At 38.3% G+C, this 23521-nt stretch overlaps 1 protein-coding gene across 1 annotated transcript in view; it reads left to right on the top strand.

The window, feature by feature from the left end:
• Positions 1-23521, top strand: part of NCKAP5 (NCK associated protein 5) — a gene marked incomplete at both ends in the record, with an annotated part of 331674 nt that overhangs the window by 177861 nt on the left and 130292 nt on the right. The window lies entirely within an intron of this gene.

Raw genomic sequence — 23521 nt, 5'->3', positions numbered from 1 at the left:
TATGTAGGCTTGTTTTCTTCAGTTTGAGCTCTCATGTGTTAAGCTTTCCCATGTCAGACTTAAAAAAAATTTATCTGTGTTTACAACTCAAGGACATATAAATAGGACAATTTTGATAGCACCATTCTAAGGCTATTTTATGAATTTTCTGGGTTTTAGTGTTTTAAGTTTGCATTTCAGATTTTTGCAGTCTGTCTTCTCAATCATTGTTTAAGCCTGTATAAAAAGTACTCATTTTTAAACCTAATTCAATGATGAAATTTCATGTGCTTAAAATATCATGAATATCTTTTGTTCTTGCAGGGAAGTTACCATGTATAAAATCTGGTGTTTAAACATTGCATACTGCAGCGCCGTGCTCAGGAGATACTTCATTGACCATAAGCTTCTGTCAAAACACAACTGATGGTTTTCAGCTCCAAAAATGAGGAGACTATATAGGGGAAATCCAAATTTATCCAATTAGTCATACAAAATCTTTCCCAGTTACTCAGGAAATCTGCTTCTATGACTCTAAAAGGCACAGCAAATAGAGATGTCTTTAGAGAACTATTTTAATTAAAGGGTAAAAACCCACAAACCGAAGGCAAATGTCAAATATCACATTTTTTTTCCATGCCTGGGTATATGACACCTGTAACTTGTAATTGCTGAAATATGCACATGAGGAAAAAGAGAAAAAAATGACAATACCTTTTTTGCATATAATTCCCAACTTCCACTTACAAGTGAAAAAAGTAAAAATATTTTATGTAACTGCTATAAAGTTTGTCATCAAATTTCCTACCAATATAGTGAAAAGCAAGAAGTCTTTGTTGCAGTTCTGCAGTTAAATATTCTAGCTGTGACTCTAAACTGTGAAGTTTAGGATTAGTGCAGTATAGATGGGCGGAGTCCTAACATACTCCAATTTTGTGGAGGATTATCAACTTGTCCAAAGACAGATGCCTGCATCTGTTACTGAAACCATGTGAGGTTAAAAATGGAATTTTCTTCATTTATGGCTTCCAAGAAGAAACACACGGGGAAGGTATTTGTTGATAAAGGAATTGAATTATAGAATCATAGTACCACTGGAGAAAAATAAACCAAGATTCTTAACCATAAAGAGCAAATACTTCTTCCTCACATTTCACTAGGAGCTTTTTTCTTGAGGTTTTGTTCTTATGGTTCTGATAAGTAATTAACCTAGATCAAAAATCCCCCTGTAGTGGAGGACAAACCTCTTTTGCCAACAGACACATAGAAGCAGAAAGATGTGAAGATACCTAACAGCAGTCAAAACCTAAAATGTGTGAATTGTGGCTGTCACCTTTCTCCTGTGAAGCCACACTGTTAGATATGATGTGAATAGAGGTAGGTAGATATTCTATGATATATTTTTTGGCTCTCTTTGCACTTACATAATTCATAGGCATACATTAACATGCACATGAACCAACCTTTCACAATACTTCAGAATCCTGTCTTTGTGCTGAAAGACATATGTGAATATAGATTGTAACAGTCCCTGTGGCTATGGCTGGAGAGAGGAAGTTGCAAGTGAGGAAAGTAGATGTCTTCCAGCTGAGGATGAATGTGGCAGCCAATGCTGGAGTAAGTTATGTTAATACACAGTTAGCATTTAATTTGCTGCCCACTGTCATTTTGTTAGGAGTTCCTAAGCAAAAGCTTTGCCCTGTACAGGAAAATCATATCTCAAATACTTCTTGTGATTTTGCACACAGGCCTGATATCAGTACTAAATGTCTGATACTCTTTGTTTCTTTTTCCCGTTGTGAAAAAGCTCCCTCTGGTTACACTTGTAAAACAAATGCTGGTATAATTAAAATTGCTAGAATTACTTTTACTCAAATCTCATTTAAATGGTTTTCAGCAGCATTTTGGTATCATATTCCTTATGGTACCAAGGTATTGAAGTAAGATCTTTTCCAGTAACCTGGGTTTGCTCAGTGTAGCTCAGGCCCAATGCCTCTGCCATTGGGTCTGTTCCATGGGATGGCAGGCACTGAGTAGGGGAGTTTTATAGTGAGAAAGTCAAACCCTATTGTCTTGTTTTGCTTTTTAATGAGAACTTCTCTTTGCTTTTTTTTTTTTGAAAAGGACACTTTATCCTCCTAGAAATCTGTTGTGATTGATTTGCTAGTGATGGCTCCCATACAGCAGAAATCACAAGCAAAATAAACACCAAGAGAACATGTGGCAGTCAAATGTGTTTTTACTCAGCATGTTCTTTGGTAATATCCTGATTTGTTTTTTAAAAGGTTTCTTTTTCTTTTTCTTTTTATTTTAAAATCCTTTTTTTTGTTGTTCATCCGTAAAGTTGCATGCTGATGATCAGCATATACGTGCTGAAAAACTAACAAACAAACTGAACAAAGCTTAAAAATACACTCCCAGGAGAACTTTAGTCTTAAGATCATAATTTCATATGATGCTTTATAGTAATAGCCCACTGGAAACATAAACCAAAATTCTACTTTATTAACTCGGTTTTACTACTGAACGCTGCTACTTCTGAACTTTGCTACTGAACTTTGCTACTTCATTGTGTGATTTTCATGTGTATTGGGCTAGTGACAATTTTCTTAAGATACCCCAAAATTTCAAGTCCTACCTTCTGGGGATGTGTAGATCTACCACTTGACAAGTGTATTTCTTTCTACAGACTCTGCCAGGATCTAAAGAGAGGTTTATGCCTTTTGCTGTCATAGATAAACCTTGCTCTCCACACACACTGTCTTTTTGCTTTATGAAACTGCATTATCTCTCCAGCCAGCAGTGTCTTAGCACCACCACACCCCTCTCCAAGCTCCACATGGATGTATGTGTCATTCTTCCATCAAGGATAAGAGGAGAAGGGGAAATGTTATGGAAATTACATATGAAAATTTGTCTACAATAGTAATTTGGTTCTTTGTCCTATTTTTTTAGCTATTTCTTCTTCTGGAGACAGAAGGTTGTGCCTAATTTTCCATTTTTACAGCTCTAGGAACCTTGGAAACTGACAGGGAAATAAACAGGTTGCAAAAGTTTTACAGATCAATCTGTGCTTGGGCATGGAAACTGATAACTAAGACAAATCTTATCTCCCGAACTGATAGGTGTTTTTTGCTTGGTCTCTGAAGAACCTCGCATTAGCATCTTTCATGCCATAATTGGCATTAATAATGTGTTGTGATAGAACTGAAATGCCTCATTGACCTGCATGCTCTCTAAATTTTTAGTGGGTGTCCCATCCCATTTACTGCTGCAAACTCGTAATGGCTCCATGCTGTCTCTGGGTCAGTCTAAAGGAGTTGCTGTCCTAATACAAGGTCACTGCAAGAGTACCTATTCCTCTTCCATCAGTATTTCATGACCAGGAACAGGCAAGAAATGAAATGTGTTTCCTAGCTTATCAGAGCTGTGAGGGGAGTTGCTATTAATTACGGGAACAGAGTGATAATATTAATATATTTGCTGGGCTGCTCCTGAAAGCACCATATCATATTAAATGGAATAAGAAAGCATTTGCTGTCTTGAAGGCACACTGGGTTTTGTAGATCTGTTGTATAGCTGGAATTTAACATAAAAAAGCAAAGGGATTTCAAGTGAAATAAAAATACACCTGCAGAGGGAACAAAAACCCCAAAATTAGGTGCATAAGTTCCTACTATGAGACACAGAGAAAGGTGCTTCTGAAGGGTGATTCAAAAAGTCTTCATGCTGAGTGAGAAAGCACCCAGAGCTGAGGGTCAGACTGTGTCACTTCACAGAGCTCATGCATGTTAATGAATTCCACAGCTGAGCTGCTCAGAATTTGTCTTTCAACTGGTTGGAAGAAGAAATGATGGTGTAGGGGATCTTCTCTTCTGACCACGCAATGAAAGCAGCACCTGAGTCAGAACTGGAGCACACACTATCTACACAAGCTTAGGGTGAGGGTTTCTGGCTGCTCTGCTGTCCTTCAGGATGGTGTCCCCCAACTGGCCCATGAATGGCCTCCTCATGGGAATATTCTCCTTTCCCCTAAAGCTGGTGTCCTTCTGGAATTAGTTCCTTTTGCATGGGTCCGTGTAACTGTGCAGTCACTGGAAAAATTTGCCCCATGTTTGTCCTGGAACTGGCAATTTCGAGACCCTTCTTTCCATTCTTCACAGTGGCTGTAGCTCAATATAAGCTCCAGCTACAGAGCTGCAGCACAAAAGGTCAACATCACCTTTCCCCCCACATTACTCAGTTGTTGTGAACATGGTTTAAGACACTTTCAGTCCTTGGCAGAGGTGATACTTGTATTCAAAGTGCACCCACCACATCAGATACTCTTTGATGACTCTAGTGCTGCTCTCCTCCCTTCTAAAATCAGACTCAGCTCTGTCTCAGGTGCACAAGCTCTCTTACCAGTCAAACTCACAATGATCTTACTGAGGAAGTTCTAAATTGTCCTTGGCATGGCTGAACTTTCTTCTCCATGATTTGAATTTGGCCAAAAGAGTAAAAAAACACTGCAACAGTGTTCCAGCCTTCTATATATTATGTACAAGCCTCATTCTGTCATGACTGCTGATAGCAAGGAATATAATTTTCTAGGTTCATATTATTATGGCTTATTAAGATGGTTTATGCATTCACTTGTAGCCATGTACTGAAGGAGACTAGTCTCATAATACATTTAGAATACAAAAGCAAATAGTATTAAATTATTAGGAAGCGAGTGATCTGTAAGAATATACAAAGCATTACCAAAATGAGGGCTTTTAGAATGTTGAACCAAGATATGAACAAAAGAACCTGGAACTTTATTTTGAAACCTACCCTTTAGACAGCTTAGACAATGAAAAATTATCATTCAGCTGGGAGAGTTTAAATAGCAAAGAAAACTGAGATAAGATTTACCAGGCAATTGATGGTCATGGCCTGATGCCACATGGTCCTGACAGAATGCACAATTAACCTTTTTGTTTTATTATGTCTGCTTCAAATACCTGCAAGATTATAATATTACCCTGGGAAAATGAATTTGAGTGACCTACAGCTAAGTAATGATGTGAATAATAACAAGAGATGATAGGTGCAGCAGGGAGATAAGTATTCCTGCTCAGCCACTGAACCTTATTAACTATGTATGTTACAGTGTTCTTAGGGCAAGTACTTGGTTAACAACTCCTTATTTTCCCACAATTTGTTGTTAGGGGTAATGTTAGAGCTTCACAAAAACATTACTTAGGTACACTTAGCCACTGAACAAAATTAAAGCTGTTGTGCTTCTACTTTACATTGTATTGCTTTTTAAAAGTATTACAAAATTTTCATGAGTAGCAATGATGCAGGTCTGGGGACATTTTTTGAACTTGTGGTCTGTTACTGTTTGTCATAACTCCCCATTTCATTGGGGAAGATGCAATGTCTGAATTTCTGTCCGTAAGCAGTGGAGAAATTGCTGTAACTATCTTGCCTTTCTGAAATAGTTTGGTTGGGGTTTTTTTTGATTCTTGTAAATTGAAGGACATAAACCCTTATCACTTTCCACTTCTTTAAATCGACGTTATTGCTGTTGCAAGAGACTTGCTTGGTAGTAAGGTTACAGCATTCAAAGCATCTACCTCAGTCTGGTTGTGTCCCACTGAACTCAGTCAGACCCTCACAGTTCCCTCACCTGCTCCCAGTGTCTTTTCCAGGGGCAGCCACTCTTGCAGAAACTACATTACCTCCCTGACACTCGCAGGAAGTGGCAAAAAGAGAACTTCAGTAATGGCTCCCAGCCAATGATTCAGCTAATAAAAAGTGAAACTTGAGGATAGGAAAATGAGACCTTCCAGAGAAGAGCTGGCCAAATTTAGATCTAGGAGCTGGGTTATACAGCACATGGATGTTGATGATTTGGAGAAGCTGGTGACCAACTAAGAAGAGTGAAGTATTCTGTGATAGTTTCGTCTTAGTGCTACGTGAATATTGGTCTGAAAATAAAAGAACTCTTTTCCTTTGTTGTTTTTTTAAAGTGAAATGTCCTTATAGTTGAATAAATGAATATATTAATAATTCTTTGGGAAGTGTCTGTTGCAACTAATTTAGGGAAGCACAATGCATGGGTGGTGTTGTTGGTGATGCTTCTGAGAGAGGGATCCTTAAAAAGTTGGGGTTACTGACCCTATGTTTTACATAAGGATTTAAACCAAGGTTTTCAGATACTGCTGATTTCTTTTTCAGTTGTTTCCTTGGCCTGGAAAGAGGTCTGTACTGCCCTGCCACTGAACCCCAGGATTTAGCTGTGTCTGACTTCACAGACGTGCTTTTATACAGTGGGCTCCTGTTCATGCCTCAGGTCTTATTACATTTGTTGTCATCGAACCCGCAGATTTAATACGATGATGATTGTGATGTTACAAAAATATCCCTGGTAGTGGAAAAAGAAGCATATTTTGCCTCTTCAGATACCAAGATTAAAAGAAAAAATCTATTTAAGCGCTGAAAATTTTACCTTAATCACATTAATGTGTCACAAACACTTGCTGTTTATTCTGTAGCAGGTTGTTCCTGTGTTAGAAGAATTACCAAAAGAGAGAAACAGAGTGTTTAAAATAGGGAGAGGAAAACATGGAGGGGAAGAAGAGGAAAAAGATAACAAACATGCCTGAAGAATTTTGTTGTGAACAATATTTGATTGTACTCTTGCTGAGGGCAAAATAGAAAGACATTGCTTTTTAATGTATTGCAGATAGGCAGTATACCAAAGTCAACCTGTTGGTGTTGAGGTCAAAACATCTTTTTCTTCTTTATTGCAGTACTCTGCTTCTTGTAGCAATCCAGAGAACCTAAAGTTCCTTTTCTTTGAGGAAAACAGTGGGGATGGCATCCGCACAAGGTAGTGTGCTATTCTGAATCACAAATATGAGCCAGGAAAGGAAACAAAAATTTCCAGCAATGTCTTTCTCTTGCTTGGAAGGTCAGATCTTCCTGACATACAACTGCAGAACAGTTTTATTCGCTGTTCTGCAGTGTTTTGAATTGGCTGTAATAACTGATTGTTCTGAACCATTAGAGTGGATGGGCAGTCTTTGTGATGGCTCATCGTAAATGTTGACTTACTGGTCCCGTTTGAAAACAAACTGCTGAGCCATCTTAATGAGGCTGTCCTGCAGTGTGCACACTTTCCAAATAATTGAATTAAATTGAATATGAGTCCTATGTAATTACAACTGAATTTATTTGATTATATTCCCCATATGGAAGGTAGATACAAAAGGTTTCAGTAATTTTAACGCTCCTTGCAGTTTGTAGATGTTATGTCTCTGTTAATCGTGAGTTTTGGAAAATTAATGATATTGGAAGTGTTTCTGGAGTGCTTATGTCATCTTTTATCATAGTTTTCAGCAATATCCACTTAATTCCAGATCCCATTTATCTTTTTCTGAGGGTGTTTGTGTATAGTGGGCCTGGGGAAGGTTGTGTAGCACCCTCTTACTGCACACGGGATGGATTAAAAGCCGGGAATTTTTTCCTCTTGCATTTGAGATCCTAAACACTTTTAGTAATTTTTTTTCTTACCATTCAATAAACCAATATTTGCTCATAAAAGTGAATGCTGAACAGAGGAGGAAAGGTATCGCCCTCCTAGTGCATTTTTGTATTGGTGATCACTTCTGCAGTGCTTCTTTATGGGTAATATGGGTATTCCTGTTCAAAATGGAATGTATGGAACAAAAAAAGTCAGCAGTGAAAAAGGCTCTCTGTTTAAAAAGTTGTGAATTACTGTTAAACTGGTGTGAGTTGTTGATTAAATTGGTGCGAATGTCTAAACTTCGAAAATTTGTACTCCACTGTTCGTTGAACTGGACCCATAATAATACAGTGATCAACAAATAACCAAAGTGAAACTTCAGGATAATGCAGAATAGGCCATCAGAGCATCTCCTGGAGAATATGTTATTGAAGTTTATTAATAGATTTTTATTGCGTGTCCCTAAGTAACATTATCTGGTTCTAAAGTTAGAAAAACATGGCATTAAGATCCCCAGTCTTGCTTTTTATAGTGGTGAATACACTCACTAACTCAGATAAAAAGAAAGTGCAGCCATAAGTTCTTGTAAAAGTGATGCTAATTCTCTGAGATACCATTTTCTTAAATGTAGAAATAAAAGCAGTCAAAATATTTAAGGAAAACTGTCCAGCAGAATTTTTGAAATCATATTCATGGGAATTCCTTCTTCTTTGCTATTTTTTCCTTTAATTGAATATTAAATTCATGCAAAAATTCGGGCTAGGTCCGGATTTGAGTAAATTAAATCTGCCTATCATATCTGCGGCAGTATCAGCACTAGACACAATCTAGCACAGTGACTGAGCTTCTACAAAGATTTAAAAATAGGGCACCAAGGTGGAAGCCTGGAGCCACACTGGTAATGTGCACATGTAGTCGTGTAAACAACATTCAGTCAAAATGACAATGAAACTCGTTAGTAGCAAAGGTAAAGTGAAAAGATTCTTCTTTAAAAAAACAAAACAGAATGAAAGCCTAACCCACCATTTCCTAACTGCTGAAATGCCATCAAACTGGACCCATTCAACCATCCAGCTCTAGCTTTGAACTTTTTACCATTGGAAAAAGTTGAGGGCCTGATCTGAGCTTTGCTAAGACTTGTGTTCTAGGAGGTAGCCTGAATTAAGCATTTATTTTAAAAACAATAATGAGTGGCTTCCTCTGTCTGTTATTCTTGATGCATGATGAAATACAGAGACCTAAATGCAGACATGCTCACCAAAAAAAGTCAAACAAAAAATTAAATCGATTTAGTAGAATTAAATTAAATTTTCTTTTAAAGTACATTTCTTTTCTGAATGTGTTTTCTTATCAGTTTTGATACATGCCATGGAGGACAGAATTGTTTTACACTGCCATAGGAATGTGGCATGTCATCTTATGGTGTAGAGCACAGATACTTCCTGAAAAAAAGAAAAGTGACATAAATGGGCACCACTGGGTGAATTCTTACTTATTCATATTACTAGGTCATATAAAAAATTTGTATACAAATGGGATTGAAAATCCTATTGCAAGACCTTATCTCAGAGGATGATTCCATGATTTTTGGAGGATGGAACAGTTTCAGCAGTAGCTGAAAGAAGCCTTAGCTTCTGATGTTACAATATTTTGAGAAGTCCATGCAAGAGTGGTTTGCTGTATTTTTTGTTTATTTTTTTTTAATAGCCAGTTTATATTCCCTGGCCATTGCAGTTCTGGTTGTGATTCACAATGCTGTCCAAATGTCAAATTCATCTTGCAGAAGTGAAGCACTACTGACCCTGTGTTTATAGTTCATAAAACTTTAGCTATCATTCGTTTATATATGTGGCATTTTATCTTAATTTTATGCAATGTGTGGGCAGAATTATATGAATTTTATTTGATATGACATTCATTAGTGTATATATACTTGTGAGTTTTAATAAAGCATGAGTGTTGTAATTCAGTATAATCTGTGCAGTTTGAATGGCTTGAAAACCTCAAGCAAAATTTTTCATCCCAAAGTGAACATGAGTGAAAAAATAGACATCGATAAATTTTTTCCCATTATATTTTAAAAATAATTAACAGTTGGAACTGGCTGTCCTCTAACAAAGTTTAGGTTCAACTTCAATAACTTGAATAGATTGCAATTTTAAGGATATTTTTCTTCAAATTCAGACTTCCACATTTATAATGCTCTCACATTTATGTATTACTCACATTCATATAGAATGGGTAATAATATTTTTTAAAACAAATTTTATATATGGATTCTCATAAGTATGTTTGTACTCTGAAAGTAACCTGTTCATTTCTACTGCCAAATGAAATCTTTATGATTGTTAAAAAGTGAAATTTTTTTCCTCATATTTAAAACACAAGTATTTTCAACCCTGTACAATATTACATCATAAAATATTCATTATCTTAGATCTACACTGGTTATAAATTTTCAAAGCCCAGTTCAGAAGCAGATGATACTTTTTTCCCCCTAAAAATCATAGCTGGTAATTCTGTATTAATTTACTGGAGAATAGTTGTATTTTAAATATTGGCATTACACAGCAAAATTTAAACCAAACCATAGAGTTTGTATTGTGTCTAAATAAAGGACTAAAATGTAAAACAATACCTTTACATTATTAAAGAAAGTAGGAAGCAGAGTGTACTTTGTCTGCTTTGGTAACAAAGGACTAAACTGGGATGCTGGGTTTTGTTCTGACTAAATTATTAACCCATCCAGGTATTGCTTTCACTCTAATGTGAAAGGAAGTTTGAATCCTTCTGGCTGACTGACTCCAGGCAAGTCACCCACTTTTCCTGTGCCCTGTATTTTTACCAAAAATGAGAAAGCTTTTATGACAAAACACAGAGTGTAGGAAGTGCCAAATAATTCTGGAAGTCTTTTTTTCTTGGTTGGCTAACATGAAGGCTTTAATACTGTCAGGTATTCTACAGAATACAGGAAAATGTGATTTTTGTATTCACAGTTGAAAACTGTTGTTTATTACAGGCATGCTTGTGCTGGAGGTACATTATCCCTTCAGATTAGTGTTTACACACAATCTTTTAGGTCTATTAACCATTTTTCAGCCCTTAAAGCTAACACTTGATTTCCTCCAGTTTGTATGTGTTTTGATAATGTTTGTGAGCAGGTGCTTGAAACAACTCTCTTGACAACAGCAGCCTCTGATAAATAATACATAGTACTCAATAGTAAAATGAGTTGATTGCTTACATTTTAAGCTAACAGTAGCTTTTTTCTCTCGCTTTAATTTTTCATCGGTGACAGACTAAAAGATTTGTTCCCAACCGATTTAAAAATCCAGAAGCTTTCCACTTGTTCAAAGAGGTGTGGATATAATCTATTAAAATCAAGATGTATTTGCTCAAATTCTAAAAGATTTGGCTTTAGCAAACAGTGTTAGGAGTCAAACAGTGAAAGTGAGCCCCCCACCAGTTAAGGATTTGTCTCTTTTCCTCCCATAAGACTATTTTTCATTTGGAGATGCATCAGTGTAAATATCAAAACAAAAAGGCCTATGTGAAGAAGCATGTGGCCTTTATTGTGAAATGAGTTACCATATTCTTTCAGCAATTCCAAATATTGCTGGATTTATAATTTTTACATTTCCAAACAGTAAGGCTTTTTTTTAGCAGGTTTAGTTTATGCCATTTGCAGGCCAAGCAATTTCTCAGAACATGCTATGTGTTTAGTGGCTTCAGCAGTAAATTAGGGTTTGAGATCATGAAGATTAAGGAAATATATTACACTTTATTGTAGTATTCTGAAATTACTTTGAAGTGAATCATTAGCAGTGAGCTTAACAAAAGTATAAAAATACTGGGCTAGCACTGTGCTAATAAAAAGACTGTCAGCATCTTTATTTTATAAGAATCTTGAAATAAAAATGCTGTTTAGAACACACTAATAAAACAGGCAAATATGGATAATTTACAAATTGCTATTATAGCAGTTATTTTAAAAATAAAGTGAATGTGGGTGATCTAAAGTAATTCAGTTTCATTTTAGCTTAATTTTACGCTCAATGTCAGCATTGGATGTTCTGCAAGATGACATTGCTTGCATTTGTGTCAGGTAGGATTGGCTCTGCTGTGAAGCAGATAGACCCACTCTACAACCACTGATCTGAATGTGATTTTTTAGCAGGGATATGACTTTTGCCTTCTTGCTTTATTCTTCCTTTTGACTCCATTTGGCTGACATCTATCTAAAACCATGTAGGCTGGCAACATCTGTGTTTTCCAGAGTGCAGCCCCCCTCAGGACATCTGGCCCATGCTGGTTCCTGTTTGCCAGAGCCCATCCTGCCCTCTCTGCCCACCTTGGCCTCTTTGGGTCACATCTGTAATAAAAATCTTTTTTCCTTGTAACTACAGAACATTGAAACCTGAGTGAATTATTATAGTTGTGTCATAACAGAGAGCTTAAACTAATGGAGCAAGCAGGAGTCTATGTCTCCTGTGCCCCCAGGTTGTATTGCTTTTGTGTATCTGCCTGAGAGTCCAGCTTTTCCACTTGCCCAGCTATGGATATAAAAGGACCCAACACACCTTCTTCTCACATTATGGGAATCCCCTGTCATGCACAAGAGGTCCTGCCCTATGTAGCATTTTTGCTCATGGTGAAGGTAAACTGTCCTTCCTTTCTGAAGAACAAATGGAATATTTAAACCTTTGGCACTGTGAGATGCTGCTGTTCCGTGCTTAACATTCATTCCCAACATGTCCAGCCCAGCCTCTCCTTCCTGTATCACTCTGACTTTTTTTGTTGTTATTGCCCTTTTCCCCTCCTGGACATGGATATCTAAATTGGTTTTGCAGGAATCAGTGTAATGGTGTGTTATAAGATAATGATTGTTTTCTTTCAACTTTGTATAATATTTAATTAAGGATTCAAAGGGATCTTTTCCTTTGTGTTGATTCTTGCTTAGAGGGGAAAAAAGTCCCTCAGGAGAACCACTAAATTATTTCTTAGCAAGGCAGGCTTTGTTTCCACCAGATTAGCTAGAATACATGCTGTCTGTTCACTTAAGTCACAAAGGCCCTGACTCTATGAAATGAACTGTTAAGTTCAGTGGAAGGACTTGTGCTCAAAGTTAGGCAATTTTGCAATAGTTCATGCTGGTACAGTTTAAAACTGGTAGACACAGTAGTTTCTAGAGTAATCTAATTTTTCTGAATTCCACTGACATCAACTCAGTCTTTCAAAATGCTGAACTTCGTGTCTTACAGTATTTCTTGAGATTTTCATAGTAGACTGCCATATCCAGTATCTGTTCTGTAAGGCCAGGAAAAAAAATTCTAATCTAGTTCATAACATAAGAATTTTATTTGCTAAGCCAGATTTTCAGGTTACTTAACATAAATGTATTTATTCCTGAGGCGATCTTACATTTTCACAGTAGTACAAATTGCATGTGCGAGGTGACAGTTTACAGGAAACCAGTGATGTTAGTATTACACCCAACGTTAGTTTCTGAAGCTAGAAATGTGTGTTAAATATGCTCTGTTTGCTGTTCCTTGGTTAAATTTTGGCCTAGTGAAGGTGTCAGCCTTTTCTCTACAGTGATGCTGTTCCACTTAGCACATTCTCAAAAGGCTGAGGATCTGTCCCCTGAAGTGGCAATCCCTGAAACTTTCTTTGTGCCCAAGTATTTGTATTCCAAGGGATGATGGAATATGATCCACTGTTTGGGTGCATGAAAGTTGATTAAACTTGTATCTTCGTGGATCTGTTCTGAATGCTGCTTGTGAAAGGTGAAAGCACAGAGACGAAGCTCTTGTCTTTAGAGAGCATGGATGGCAAAGATTTCTCAAAGCTTTCAAGTTATGTCAGACCTGATCATGGAAACAGCCTTCCTCTTGAAGGGAGAGAGGGAGCTGATATTGAAGGTCTTTTTCTGTGTCTAATGAATCTTTGATTAGTGCTTCACTGGTATTTATAATCTTCATAAAGCTGTTATGAAATAGAAACTATTAAGTCAATTTTCGGAGGAAAAATCTGAAACAAAGCCACAGAGGTGTGCTATAACAGTGGAAAGTCTTGAAGAGAGGCTTCTTGAAGCTTAGGCTGATGTGTTAACTGCTGGATCTTCCTTTCAGAAGCAGATGAGGTTTGAGTTGATTTTGTTCTCTGCTTTAGATATTATGGAAAAAGTAAATCCTAAATAGTCATGCTAAATATTTTTACAGAGGAAAAAAAAAGAAATCCCTATAGGAAACACTAATGAGCTTTGCAATAAATACTAGTTTTATAAATGACCTAACCTTTTTGTCATTATAGTCACATCCTATGAGAAGTAAACAGGGTAATGTTCGACCAGTGCATTATTTAGAGATTTTTGGAGTTCATTCTGAAAGCTTCATACGGAGCTGTGTCCACAGGATTCCCATTAAACACAAGGGGAGCCATGTTGCTAAAATCCTGAGAGCTGTTTGAAAATGGATCCCGTGCTGTGCTGAAGACAAATAATTAAAGAATGAGTACTTGAATGGGGAGGAGGGAATGCTGTTGTGATTCTCCACTTAGGGCTGTAGTTAGACTGAAAATCCTTCTCTAAGGCCTTCTTAAATGATCTCCTGTTGGAAGATCAGCTAATAGCGCTCCTGTTTCTCAAAAGAAATACCAGTACAGTACAAATGGGTAAACATTTGCACCTTAGAGATATCTAGACATCCTTTCACTTCTCTTGTCTTTAACTTTTTTGTTAGACTTTTCTTTTTCTGTCTTCTTACCTCTTGCTTAAATTTTTCATGACTTTTTTTTTGTCCTCAAAGTTCTCTTATATCTTTTACGCTATGTTGTCTTTATTTCTGATTCTCATGTCTTGTCTTGTTCTCTTCCTCTCCATTCTCTCCATTCTCTCCTTAAATGGGAGCAGGCACTAGTTGAAGCACATCCATGCAGCAAATATTTCTGTGCATTTCAGTGCAAATCCTTCATACAGAAATGTTCCCCTGCATTTATTCTGTTTGTCTCCAGGATAATACAATTTAAAGAGAAGGGCTTCAATAGTGTCAAATTTGGCATTTTGAAGCTGTGTACTCCTGTTGTTACATCATACAATGGAAAAGGGCTGTGACAGAACCCTGTGTTTGGAAAGATGATGCAGTGCTTTATGGCACTTAACATAAAGGCATGAAAGTGTCCCTGCCTTTTTCTTTTTTTTTTTAAACGCAGCTGTTACTTTTTTCCTCTTACATTTCATTTGCATCCTGATATTACTTTTTTCCCCTTCTTTTTCTTGTCTTCTTTTGCTTTCCATAGGCTTGCACACATACAGAAAGGGAAAACATGAAAATTTATTAATGACAAAATATGTGTCCTTGATTTTTTTGTGACCAGTTCACAGTTAGGTTCATGCAGCTCTTGTTTGTTGGTATCAAAGCTGATGGTGCTGTTTATGACACGACTGCAGGACTCTCTTTGTGCACTGTCATGTATTTTTATTGCCTCATTTTCAACTGCTTGGTTGTAGAAAAGCTGTCAATATAATTTTAGAGAGGCTACCAGTACCTAATGACACAGGTAATTAAGCCCTTGGAGACCATTATTCTAACCATATATTACTTGTTTGGGCCGTTTTGCTCTGCTGTGATTTGGAAATCTAAGGCCACAAAGCTTTCGTTCTGATGTCTCTGACATGACCTGGTCTTGTGGGTGTTTTCTAACCACCAGAAAATTATACTTTAATTATTTATACATCTGAGGTTTCTTTAGTAGTAGATATATATTGCTGCTAACTGCATCTGTCCTGCAGAAGTGTAAACTCCCTTTGAGCTGGGCACCATTGGAATAGGAAGGAACCTGTGTTCCAGGCAGTGCTGCAGGAAACCCACCTGGAAGAAGGTGTTCCTAATGCTCAGGAGAAGATACTTGGCATTCACTGTCCTGGCAGTCACTTTGGATCTACTTTGAGGCAAAACATGTTGGAAGCATTTTATTTATATATTTTTCATCCCATAACTGGGTAATTTGGAGAGTGTAATGTGAAGGGCTTGTCATGTGAGACGTTCCCAGTCACGCAGGAGGACATTAGGGCATCAGCTGCTCCTGGAGACACTCAGTCACAGCTGATCAGCCCAGAACTGTCTCATACCCTCTGTTTTGAATGTTTATTTGAAGATCCAAAGTCAGCTCTTTGCTGAGGAAAAAAAAGGAAAGACAAATTTTAGATATACCTTCAGCAGCATATTATCCCCTTTAAAATTAAAATATTATCATATCATTATTTGTAACACAATCATTTGGAGTATTCCTACACATTTCATCCATCTTCACTAATCTTATACTTTGATGCTTTCTGGAAGTCACAGCTAACTTGAAAATCTCCATTTTTTACTTTTCTTATTGTAGTCTTTTTGAGCCGAGATTTGGAAAGGTTGAAGTCCAAAAATTCAAAAGAAATTATATTTATTAAGACTGCTGTTGTCTTTAAAAGTACTTTTTAGCAGATCTCATGGTTGGGAACCAGAGCATTGTTTTGTGATGTTCTTTGTGAACCTCAGAGGTGACCCATTTTGAGTGAATCCCAGTTCAAAGTGAGAAGGTTTCCTCTCATAGTTGGGTCTTGTGTAGTTACATGTGCAGGAGTTTGGGCCTTTGCAGCAGACAGTACAATGTCAGGAAGGGGCTGGAACTGTCACATGAATTAGATTTTTGTTGTAAGATTTAGGTTATTATTAGGAAACATTTTCCTAAATTTTTTTTTTTATTATTTAGACTCCCATAGATTCCATTGGTAACTACCAAGTTTTTCAAAGTCCTTAAATTCACAAATAACATTGTGACATAATGCAGAAATTTATGCAGCTGTGTGAGGATGGCCTCGGTACCACCTTGAAGCTGTTAATCAGAATTGAACAAGAGCTTTTTAGTTTTGAGTGGCTGTTCTATAAGTAACTTAAAGCAAGAGTGGTTGGTCTGTATCAGGGTCCTGATATGCAAAATTAAATATGTGTATTTGGAGGAACTGGTAGATAAATCTTTCCATTCAGCTAAACATTTGCAAATAGGGAAAAACAAATATTTGTTTAAATTGGAGAAAAGAAGAAAAAAAGTAAACCCTCACCATTGTTTGAAATTGGAAATATTTGCAGTCTGTTTGTATAGTTGCCTGTAATTTTTTCTGAAGCTTTTAGTCGTGACTATTTCTGATGCCTCCAGCATGAATATAGTTTGAACTTATGAGCATATGTTTAAGATGACACAATAATTAACTTCCTGTGTGTGCCTGGCTCTATCCACTTATAGTTGATGAAAATATCTCCTGTCCTAAGGTCCCAAATAAGTTACTGGGGAATTGTAGGAGGGACAATCCTTCCAGGTGAAAAATCCTTTCAATTGCTGGTGAGCAGTTTTTCTGCAAGGCTTAGTCTTGGACTGAATTTTATTCCTCCATGCCTGTAACTTACAAAATCATATACAGGGCTGGAGATGGAAGACACCCATGCACTCCATATGGCATTTGTCTATCTGTCAACACAGAAATAAACATTACCACTGATTTCTATTGCAGTTCAGAAGCTTTTAGCTGTAGATAGAAGTTTGATGAGTGAAATCCTTATGACTGAGAGAGACAATGGAAACACTTCCAACATTTCCTGGCTCAGATGGGAGGTAGAGCAGTTTCAGAGAAATGTCAGGCCTGCCATTGCGTGATAACAGAATTCAGACTTGTGTGGGAGCAGTGCTATGCCAACGCTGAGGTCTTTCAAAATCCTACCCTACTTATCTGGTGCTCAAGGCACTCACGTTATTTTAAGGATACCTTGAAAATTTCCACTGGGATCAATAGCCAGTGGTTCAACAAAATAAAAGTTGTGCTCAGGCTTTCAGTTCTGTGTAATTTGGAGTGGTGGTATGGTCTAGGGGACACAGATGTCCACTTTGGGGAAGAATCCTCTTCTACTCGTGTGACTGGAGCTTGAGGCCTGTTTCATTCCAGCACAGATGTGCAATAGTTGCCTTCATCATGCACAAGATACTTGTGATGCTCCTCATCCTCAGAGAGCTGCCCTTTGGGCAACAGGTCAAGTCGGCTTTGAGTGTGTTTTGGAAAGAGGGGTTTGTGTGGGTATGTGGAAAGACCATGTCTTGTGCAGTTTGGATTTGCCACTAACAAATGCCACAGGGCTGAACTGCCCAGGGCCTGTGGTGGTGAAAGGGTGGTGATGGTGCTGCAGGAGGAGGATTTGCCTGGATATTTCTGGATTGATAAGCACCTGTGCTGATGAGCAGAAAGAATAAATATAAATTATACATTACATGTCCGTCTTTCTGCTGCTATTATGAAGGATGTTATTACTTTATTTTCCAACTGAGATATTAAAGGGGAATATTGAGCATTCTGCTTCAGCCACCTCACTGCTATAAGGCTTGTACCAGTGCTGTATCCTAAGCAGAACTGAAAACCCCTTGGGGTTTAAAGACCCAGCATTTCCCATCTGTCAGTTCTCTTTTAAGTTTATCACATACCCATTTTCACTTCTCTCTCTCTTTTTAATCCATTCCCAATATCTAAATTCTTTGTAGAAGTTTCTGTCTGTCTCCTGCCCCCCCACCCTTGAAGCCATGGGCTCACAGCTGGCTGCAGGGACTCCTCAGGAATGGACAGCAGCCTGGGACACAGCCCTGGGAAGGCCCACTTCATCTTGGGGACCACCATGGTTCACTGAGGGTGTCGAGGCTTCGGTGTGGCTGGCAGGACACTGCACAGTCTGGGGACAAGCCTGCAGATCAGGGGGAGAGCTGAGGAGAGCAGGCAGCCATGTCTGTTCCTAATGGGAAACCCTGGAGACAGTGGGGAGTAAGCAGCATCTGCAGCTCAGCCAGCCACTAATTTAGTTGAAACCAGGTAAAAGGAAAGATACTCCTGCAAGGATGCAGTGAACAGGAACTGCTGTTGAGCTCTTTTTTTTCTGTTACATATTTTAAATCCACTTTGATATTTTCCCTGTTTCAAAAGACTTGGTGCCTTACCTTAAATCTGAGTGGTTTTAGTTTGTTCAGGAGCTGGGGGCGTGTATGTGTGTTTGGTTACTTTGAAGGCTTTTGGTTGTTTGAGGAACTTGCTGAAAGGAGAAAGTTTAACCTGATCCATTGCAGATCTTTGAACAGAGTGGTGAGGGAAGTGAGATGCAGGTAACCCCAAACCTGAAGTTCAAAAATTACGAACAAGTAGGAAAACAAAAAATCTGGGATGTGAGTCAGAGAGAAGCTCTTTGGTTGGTTGGATTATGAGATTGGAGAAAACTGGAAGGCTTGGACAGAGGCACAGAACTCTGCCACAAGGCCAGACAGATTGCAGGCTCCAAACAGACAATCAAAGTCCAGCTGGAGAAAATACCAGCTGGTTCACAGGTGAACAAGAGCTAGAAGGACTGAGAAACCACATGGGAACTGGTTCCTTTGTCTGTGATCAGGTGATAGCAAGGGCTGAGACAGCTCAAGGAGCTAAAACCCAGACCAAATCCAGGAAATCTGTAACTAAAAACAGAAGTTAGGAGACTTAAACTGGAGACTGCCCAGCAGAGTCAGGAAGTTTCACTGTGTCACAGGTAAGAGCTGGAAGAAAATATCCACCTGAGAATTTTAACCACACTGAAGTAACAACTTAAGCTGAAGATAGAGAAAGATCTGTTATTGATGTTTTTCTCTAAGACTAAAAAGAATCCTGCACCTGGTACACGAGAAAGAAAAAGCTGAAATATAAACCTCAATTGCTGCAGTAAGATTCTGCAGAAACCTTTGGCTACAGCTCTGTAAGACTAAGTCAGTTTCAAGCTGAAGGAATTCTTGTGACATACATTTGAAGTAACCACCAAGTACTGTCACATCAGCCTGAGGATGATGAGAAGGGAAGGTGATAGCACCTAGCAAAAGGTAGCTGCCAGCCTGTGGAAATCTTGAAGGAAGTAGGTCAGGGGGGAAGGGGCTGAAACTGTCATCTACCTTCTAGTGCTGGAGCAACTACGTGCTACCTGTCCCCTGGAGGGAGAACTGCAGAAAGGGCTGTGCAGAGCATGGGTTAGAGAGAGTATTTATTTATGACAGAACTGGGAGAGGCACAAAGCAGGCAGGTTTGCTGATCACAACTCTGATGCAGGATGGCACAAAGGACGTGCTTGCCTATGAAAGCAATGGTCCTGAGAAAACTGAGAGGGAATTTAGGAGCTTAATTGCCCAGTACTGATGCATCAACCTCATCAGGGTCTGCCCAGCCTGGCCTGGTTGAATCTGTGCTCTGGCTGGGAGTTGCACCAGCAGGGCCAGGCGGGAGAGGGAGGCAGCAGAGCTGTCAGAAGCACAACATCAAATAGTGTTAAAAGCAAGTCTCCTGCAAAAATACAGAGGAAGCTTCCTCCTGCAGTCTTGGACACATGAGCATCTGTGTGCTGTGGGCTGCTCCCTAGTCAGGGAATGATGTTTCCTCCTTTCCACAGGTTCCTCTCTCCCCCTTGCCCAGAAACACACTCGGAAACAAAGCCAAAATAAATAACTGTCCATTGCAGTTGGATTAGATTCCTGGTATTCTCTCAATAGCACAGGAAAAATTGCATATTTTAAGTGTAGGAATGATTTTGGTTCAGGAGGAATAGCAGCAAGAACCTGTGGATCATAAATTGAAGTCCTCAGCTCTTGACCCTGATGCATAATTAATTTTGTAAATTAATCAATTGTGGCTTAAAACTGTTTGTATTTCTCATCCTGTTACTCTACCTGGCAGGCTGGTTCAGAGTCTCACATTCTCAATGATTAAAAACATTCTAATTCCAGCCGAAATATATTTCTAACCACTAAATTCCAAAGTTGTTTTGTCAATCATTTGCCTTGGGTTGGTGTAGTTTTCTTTCACACTTTACTTTTTCTCACTGATTCTTTTGTGTAAGTCATACCTGGCCTCTTAAACCCATGGTCTCCTAAGTTTAGCAAATTGTTTAGTCTCTTCTCGTGGCACAGACTGTCATTTCAACAGCATCAGAGCAGTCGTTCGTGGAATCCTCTCTGGATGAGCCACTCCTGAACACTTGTAATTGTAGATATCTTCCAGATGGAATTTTGACAGTGCTTTCCACAGTAGCATTAATATTTTATGTTACTTAAGTTCTTATATTTCAAGAACAGATTCTGGTTTCTGAATGCCTCATTTCTTCTTCTGTTTTGCACTTTGAGAAATTTATCCTTCAGTTAGGACTGGTGGAGATCTGTTGCCCTACACTAAACCAGCATTTTGTCAGGAAACTTAAGGAGCTTTGGTCAAACATGGTTTTCATTTATTTTTCCCCTAAAAAAAACCCCTTAGATTTTTTAAAAAAACAGAAGCTGAAAGGAACACTTGAGTTTTAAGAAAATTAAATTTTCCATTCAAATGACAGATGTAACAGAAAATTTAATGGCACTATGTGAGATGCTTCAGATGAATAGACAGTAAATAAAATACAAAGGAAAGGGAAAAATAAATGCTCTTAAATAGTGCTTGAAGAATGTAGACTCAGAAGTGATGAGCTTTAGAGACTGATTTTTCAGATTTTAACAGCTTGGTAGTTACATAAGATACAGAGAGTCCTTGGCAAAACAGTCCAGCAAGAAGGCAGAATACACACGTGGGGATAACTATCCTAAAAGTAATCTGGAAGTGCTGGATGTTGGATAGGGTCCAGCTGGGATATTAGAATCATGAGCAAGAGCAGATAACCTTTTGTAGTTACCAGAAGGGGGAAAAATATAGGTCGATGTGTAGAAATAGCCTTTCCTGAAGCTCATAATTTTTCTGCTTCACTTCCAAAATTTGCATGCCCTTTGGAGGCTTTGTTCAGGGAGCAAACCATGGGATCCCAAGCTAAATTTATAGACGCTCCATTATGTTTGCATTCTTAAAATAGGATTTGTACTAGGTTGTTCTGGCATGTGCTGTCACTGTGCAGAGTATTATAGATCATAGTATAACAATGACTTTTCAATTAAAGTGCCATTAATTCATGCATCAAAAACTCTCATTCATAAGAAACAAATCTCGATTAGCCTCCTGTACCATATTTGGTCCTTCCTAAAAATGGACAGCTGGGATGCAAGTGAAGAAGCAGCAGCTTACAAACTGCAAGAGCACTGGCCATTGAAGCTTTGCAGTGAATTTGACTGTTTGTCAGAAACTAGTTTTCTTTTTCCGATATTCCATGAGTACCCAAAGCTTTTAAGATCCTCCCAGGGCTGGTTTTTAGTGATGTGACCACACAGTCTGTTATGTCTGTGGTTCAACTTCATAGCTGTCAGCTCTTACAGACTTTTATTGTAGATGCAAACAGCAAACCCACAGAAGTCTCAACTGTGTTTAACTGAGCTCTTGGTCATGTTGCAAAGATTACTTTATTGCTTTGAAATCTGGGTGCTGATGGGAGGTGTTTCTGATTGCCACAAGAAGTTTTGTGCTCACCTGTCCTTGTCAGGCTGTTCAACAAGATGGGCCTGTGGTCCAAAATAGATTATCTCAGTTTGACTGAAGATTAAAGGACCTATTGAATTTTAGAATTCATCATTTTTCTGAGCTGGTTTAGGTGATCATAGTAATATGCAACTAGATTATTATATGCAATTATTTTCTTTAATTAGGTCTAAATTGAAAAACCGTGATTTAGTGCTGGTTGAATCTATTCTTTCTCCCATTTTTGTTTGTTTATTAATTTGGAAGAATGTTGTGGAGGACTAGCCTTGGAACTGCATTTGCATAGATAAACATAATAATTAAGAATCCTATTACACCATTAATTTAAAAATGAAATGGTGAACATGTTAAGAAATTAAATCTTTCAGTGAGGACTTTACAGGAATTTATGGCGTGAACCGAAATGATTTGTTCTTTCATGTAAAAGGCATCTGATTAAGGTCAGCCTATGAGCAGAAATGGTTCCAATCTGCAACTGAAAAACTGCACCACTGTCTGCACTAGAGATTAGAGCTGGCTTGGTTTTTATGCACATTTGGTCAACAGATGGTCAAACTATTCTGTGGGCATTCTGGCAGTGTAGAAGTCTGCACATCAATGACAAAAAAACATCACAGGAATAAGTAGAATGTCAGTGTTCATCTGAGTAGAATGAACACCCAGTGTCAGCTTCTTGAAAAGTAGCATAGTGGGCTGACTTGAAAGGAGAAAACCTGGAATAACATCACCTTGTTATGTTATTATAACATAACATTAGCCAATGCCATTCATTCAGGTAAGACTGAAAGGACAAAAAAACTATGAGGCTTGTATAATAAAAGATAATGCTATTGGCCTTTGGCCAGAGCAGTTAGCTAATATTTTCTGTCTCACTGGATTGTTACCTTAGAAATAAACAAATATAAAAAAGATATGCTGTGAATAATTCTTCTGCTCAATTTCATTTGGAAAGAATACTACACAAAAGTCATGTTTCTCTAAACACAGCAGAAATAAATAACAGCAGGCAGTTTCTGGTCTGATATGCCCAGGAATACTGGCACGTTCTTCAAGGTCATTGTTTTAATATACAGTGTTATCTGGCTGTATGATTTAAGGTATTCCTTTCTCTCTCCTGCTTTTGCATCATCCTTATGCCTGTGACACAGCAGTTTTCCCTTCTCCAGCCCCTATTCCATCTGGGCTGTTTTTCCAACTATCCCAAGGGACTGAGACTGCTTAAAAGGAAAGGAGGAGAAAATAAGAAAGGGAAAGAGAAAAACTATTGCAACATGGCTGAAGGAGAAGTTGTACAGGGGTGAGAATCTCTGTAGGACATGGGGATTGGGGAGAAGTATGAGGCCCTTCGGCTGGAACTGTCACGCATCAATTTTTGTTGTGAAACCCAGTGCCTTTGTTGCTGGGTCCATCACTGCTCCTCTGGCTTTTGATTCTTTTCCTCCTCTTACCCATAGCTGAAACCAGCCCTACTCCCAAGCCCGCTGTTTGTGGTCAGCCTTGATGACAACTTCCAAGCCCATGGAATTTAATTTCTGATCCACCTTGAATGGGGCCAGTGTTTCTTAGGTGGC

The sequence above is a fragment of the Coloeus monedula genome (genome assembly GCF_965178545.1).
Source record: "Coloeus monedula genome assembly, chromosome: 7".
Classification (NCBI taxonomy): Eukaryota; Metazoa; Chordata; class Aves; order Passeriformes; family Corvidae; genus Coloeus; species Coloeus monedula.
Note: the sequence above shows the minus strand (reverse complement) of the source record. Positions and strands in the feature narration are given on the sequence as shown.